General features: G+C 36.0%; 1 non-coding gene across 1 annotated transcript; it reads right to left on the minus strand.

Moving 5' to 3' along the window:
• Positions 1–125: 125 nt before the first annotated feature.
• On the minus strand, positions 126–198 carry Trnar-ucu. The gene has a single exon. It is a non-coding gene; the product is annotated as a tRNA-Arg (tRNA).
• Between the last annotated feature and the right edge of the window lie 5773 nt (positions 199–5971).

Genomic DNA, 5971 nt, shown 5'->3' on the forward strand with positions numbered 1-5971 from the left:
CACACACATTATATATATATAATATAAATCATCAAAGGTACATATACAGTGTTTAATAAGGACAAGATGGAACATCGTAGGCTACCCTGCAGCTTTTCAACGAGAAAAATCATTGTGTAATAAAATGCCTCCGACGGGATTCGAACCTGCGACCTCTCGCTGAGAAGGCGAGCGTCATAACCACTAGACCACGAAGGCTTCATGGTTGAACAGGTCCAAATACCCGTCGGGAACATTGTATTACACAATGCTATGCCTCAAGACTTTATATATTGTTGTTTGATCTTCAATATGTATTCTTGTGTTGAATGATATTGTGCCAATTATATTCTTGTCGAAACCTATTACATTGTTCGTCTAATTATTTATTCGTGCCAAAGTCAAGCACGCGCCAGCCCATGCGGTTAGGTTGATCTGGGTAGTTGTTTGTTTTATAACGCCTCTCACGTATCAAGTCGTCGACCTGTTACACAAAATTGGCGCCCAATGTGGGGCTGACGAATTGACACAAGTAAATATATTTGTTTGTAAATGAATATAAAATTGGAAGTAGTTTATGACTTCTAATATTTTTGAATATTTTACTTCATTTACGTAGGTGATTTTATATTTCTGTTTTATTTTTAATTTGATTTATACATTGCATTTTGAATTTGTATCTTACCCATTTGCTATTTTTTTGCAACCTTTTGATTTCCTATTATCATTGGCACTGATATTTAATAATAATTGAAGTTAATTCTTCGCCATTATGGTTGAGCCACAACCAGTGCCAGAATTTGAAGTCGAACTTGAAAGACTATTACAGGCCCATGGGAAAACCATGGCTGATTTAAGTAGTAAAGTTGAACCTACTGGTCCCACAGGTAATCAATCAGAGGAGTCAGCAGTAGACTCCTCAAAACCGACTCTGTAACTACTACAGCTAATGAGATTAGTAAACTCAGGCTTTCTACAAATAGGAAACTTAGACAAGTTTCCGGAAGAATTCCAATTCCCAGTAATGAAGTTGATTACGAGACATGGTCTCAGCTAGTAAAGCAGGTATTAAAAGATGAGTCGATGGGTGACTCTGAAAATTACACAAAGCCTGTATCCCCCTGCCCTAAACATTTTAAACAAGTTAGAAAGTAAGCTGTCCAGTTCAGAACTATTTGATAGTTTAAACCAAGTTTATGGTTTGGCGGCTGATGGAGCTGATTTGTTCACAATTTTCAGGGAAACGTATCAAAAAGAAGGGGAGTTACCGTCTGCATTTTTGATGCGAATAGACGAAACATTAATTAAGTGTTTACGGGTTGGCGGAATTGATAAAGGTCAACTTGTTCGTCCCAATTTATGCGGGGCTACTCTATGATGAATTACTATTAACTACTTTAAATTTAAGGGAATTAAAATTAAAATCACCACCACCTACCTATTTCGATCTAATAAAACTGGTTAGGGCTGAAGAACTTAACGTAAGGGCTAGGGCGTTAAAACGCACCCCTACACGGACAAGTGCGCTATCCATCCAAACTAACATAGAGAAAGAATTGGAATCGCTTAGGGCCGAGGTAAAGAAACTTAAATCTCAACCAATCCAGAGTAGATCCAGAGGTGCTATAATTGTGGTGAATATGGCCACAACTTAAATAGCTGTAAAAGTCGAACGACTTCTACTTTGGTCCATTACATTCATGTATTGATATTTCCATCCCAACTATTCCATACAGAAGTAAAGCAAGAAACCCCTGGATTACCCCTAACCTAGTTCACTTGTCGCACAAAAAAGAGTATTGTTTAGGAGCATGTAGGAACAGCATTCATTGGAAATGTTTTAAAACTGCAGGGAATCAATATTTCTCGGGGTCACCATCTCCTCCAATTGGCATAATCATATTCAAAAAATTACCTCAAAAATATCTCATACTCTTTAGTTTATAAAACGTACATGCAATCGCCACCCGTTTTCTTTAGTTTTATTCAACTCAATCGTACGTCCAATACTTGAATACTCCTCTGTAGTCTGGAATCCGCATCTTCAAACTAACATTTCCCAAATTGAATCAAGTCAGAAGCACTTTACACGATTTTTTCATTAGAACAAAGAAGATTTTTTTTTCTTATACAAAATTATTAATGGTATTATTAAAATTGATTCATTTAAGTATATTTCATTTAATACACGTCGACTTCATCCCACACTTTATCATCCCCCTGCCCGGTGCAATGTACTCAACCTTTCATTCTTTCATCATATTCCAATCATCTGGAACAGACTTCCTATTGCTACACGTTTATCCTCTTTCGTCTCTTCTTTTAAAACTGTCCTCGACCACCTGCGTTAAGCCACTTGCATATTATATTTACTTATTTGCTTAATTATCTCTTGCTTATTTATTTATTTATTCGCTTATTTTTTTTTCGTAGTTATTAATTTCGTATGAATTAAATAATTTTGTTTTTTTATTTATTAATTCTTATTGTTGATTATTATTGAATTAACTTAAGTTTAACTTTGGCCTACTTGCTTATTTATTTACTTATTCTTTTTTATCGTTGTTATTTCTTTATTAATTAAATAATGTTCTTCTTTTATTTTTTTATTATTCTTGTTGGTAATTACTGTATTAACTTAAGTATAACATTTGCTACTGATTTTGTGCTTACTGATTTGTTACGTTATTCTGATAGGTACTTTGTACAGGGACTAGTTCCCCTTGTTACCTCAGTCTCTTATTCGAGTTAAATAAACAAATTACCAGATATACCAAATTTTGTAAGTTTGTAAATAAGTAATTCATGATTGACCTTGTCGAACGCTTTAGCAAAATCGGTATATATTACGTCATACTGGGAGCGGCATTCAATGGCTTTATATGCTGTACTTAAAAGAGTTGTGATATTCGTAGAACAGGAACGGCGGGGGGGGGGGGGAAAACCGTGTTGGGCCCTAGAAAGAACAGCTGAAACGTGGTTTGAAATGGAATTATGAATTAAACGTTCAAATATTTTTGATATGGTCAGTAAAAGTGAAATGGGACGATAATTTGAAACTTTATTTTTTCTAACCCCCTTAAATAAACAGGACATACATTAGCCTTTTAAGAACCTTCATGTAGTGCCCGGTCAAAAATGATTATAGAGTGGTTTTGAAAGGGGTAAGGCGGCAGCTTTAGGACACTGTTACTAATTTCATTAATGCCAGAGGATTTCTTAGTATCAATATTGCGTAATAATATTTCAATTTCTTTAATGTCAATGTTAAAATATGTTAAGTTGTCGATAGGGTAATCAGGAAAATCGGGATATGTGTGAACGTGTTCGTTATTAAAAACAGAACTGAAATATTGATTAAAAAGATTGGCCTTATCTATAGGTAAAATAACTTTTTTGTCATTATTGTTGATCATAGGAACTTTGACCTTATTGCGGTAGGCAGTTATAATCCACCCCCAAAATCTTTTGGGATTAGAAGACATATCATTGCCAAGTTCTTTTACATATTCATGTATTTACGTTCGCTAGTCTCTTTGAATTCTTTCCTAGCAGCTGAAAATTGTTTATAGTCAATTTGTGATGGGTAGTTTTAATACTTGCTGAAATTCATCGTTTTTTCATTTAGATCTCCATTTTTCACTAAGTTCATGCGACGTTTTTTCTGTTGTATACGTATGAGTAGTCATATGAAGGTACTATATCCCCGACAGTTGGCTGTGCAGCAATGTACCCTTTGAATGCAAACTGAAATCAGGTGAAAATATAAAGGCAGCCGACTGTCGGGTACATAACGACTATCTAGCTTTCCACAAAAACATGAGGCCTAAGCTAGGCCTAGTTCAGCATTACTGCGATGCGAGGGTAGTTAGATCGTTCAATCAATGATATCGTGTTGTCGTCTAATACAATTAAATAATGTGTGTAATATTTAAGAATGCACCACGTTGGTCCTTTCTTTGTTATGCGGTAGTAGTATACGCATCAGAGTGACGACAGCAAGCTAAGCCTGGCCCAGGGCCTAGATCGTGTACGTTCTTGATAATCAAAATGAAAACTTCGGGTGACAGGCTGTGTATGACACTCTGTCAGATTTGGCCTACTGTACAACGTGTTGGAGGATACAGCAAAAAGAATTATAAAATAAAATGTAAAGTCATTGAATTTTCTGATTTTTTTTTTATCTGTGATAAATATCTTTTTTTTTTTCAGTTAAATTTAAAAATTAATTTTCATTTTATTTTTAAGGCTGGTGTCTTTAATGACAGTGGGCGTGTTTCTGCTGAATAACGCCAAAAACACGTGTTTTTTTAAATAAACGGTTAAATTCCTTCTGAACGCGTTTCTAGTAAATAATGCAACTAATAAAAACACGGTAATGCGAGCATTGGCAGGTGGGTGAAGCTTAAATGACAGTCACCAACGGAAGTTGAAGCTGACTTACTTCTTGTGAGCTACAACGCATGCTGCGAAAGAAGTAAACAAGAAGTAAAGTATGAAAAAAGTACCGGTATGGTATGGTCTTCAAGCATGTCATCATATTATTTTAATTTTTTTCTTCGCCTCGAATTTCCCTCGGGCGAGCGACCAAACCAACAAAGAGGTCAATTTGGTCACCGGCGGGTCATGAATAACACGGTATTGCATTGCAGCTGAAAAGTGTACCACAAAACACGCGTTTTCTGAACGCGAACCCTATTATGAATGCGTGTAAAAATACGCATTTTTAGAACGCATTCCTAACCGTGTTTTTGTTTTGTGGTCCGTTTCTACTGGGGAAAATCACGTGTTTTTTAATAACCGTTTAAAAACACGTATTTTTTTGCTTCGCGGAAACAGGCCTATAGAATCCCGACGGCCGACGACCGTCGGGGGCTGAGTGCTTAAAATAGAGACCTAGCCTAGTACTTGGCTAGGCTTAGCTAGCCCTCGTATAGAAGCTCATATTCACCAATCGGATATAGTACAATTGTTTATCAGTGAGATTAATTTGCTGAATAAATAATTTTAATTACTTGTGCAAATATAAAAATGTGGGTACGAGATGTCGTACGACCGTCGCACGACGAATTTAACTCCACTTTCTGGGAGCGCTAGACGACGCGACGCCGTCTGCTGATTGCCGGTGGTCGTCTGAACGATTCGTCATTAAAATGTATCAGTTGCGGGCGCATCGTCGCGTTGCGTTCTTCAAAGAATTGCGTCGGCCGACCACTGATTTCTACTATAATAGCTGGATTGTTCATCGGCCAATCCTGGTACAGAAAAAAGTGAGGCCTCCGACGCCATGTTGGAGGGCCTAAGTGACGTACCAGTTTAGAAAAGTTTCTTTTGGCATATCATTTGTTTAATAGTTCAAAATAACGATTCTTGCAATACTTTTCAATAATATATTTAAATTTAATGTAGGAATTTTGTTCAAAACCATCTAACCCATTAGACGCGACTGTTTATGCAGTTTTTAAAAGCGCGAGCGATGTCGCGTTGTTATAGTGACGTCATCTTAACAACGCAAATAACTTTGCTTGCGCTTTCTCAAACTGCATAAAAAGTCACATCAAGTAGATGATTTAAAAAATAATAATTACCTTAAATTAAAAGTTATTATTTAAAAGTTTTGCAAGAATCGTTATTTTTACGGAGCCACTAAAAGGGACATGGTTAAAAAAAATATTAAATTATTTCGAGGGAACGAAATAATATTTCGTTCCCTCGAAATGATTTCGTTCTCTCGAAATAATATTTTGAGGGAAAGAAATAATATTTCGAGGGAAGGAAATAATATTTCGAGGGAACGAAATAATATTTCGAGGGAACGAAATACGATTTCGAGGGAACGAAAAACTATTTCGAGGGAACGAAATAATATTTCGAGGTAACGAAATAATATTTCGAGGGAACGAAATATTATTTCGAGGGAACGAAATAATATTTCAAGGGAACGAAATAATATTTCGAGGGAACGAAATCATTTCGTTCCCTCGAAATATTA

The sequence above is a fragment of the Anneissia japonica genome, unplaced genomic scaffold, assembly GCF_011630105.1.
Source record: "Anneissia japonica isolate Jap-2015-1 unplaced genomic scaffold, ASM1163010v1 scaffold3320_len250348_cov120, whole genome shotgun sequence".
Classification (NCBI taxonomy): Eukaryota; Metazoa; Echinodermata; class Crinoidea; order Comatulida; family Comatulidae; genus Anneissia; species Anneissia japonica.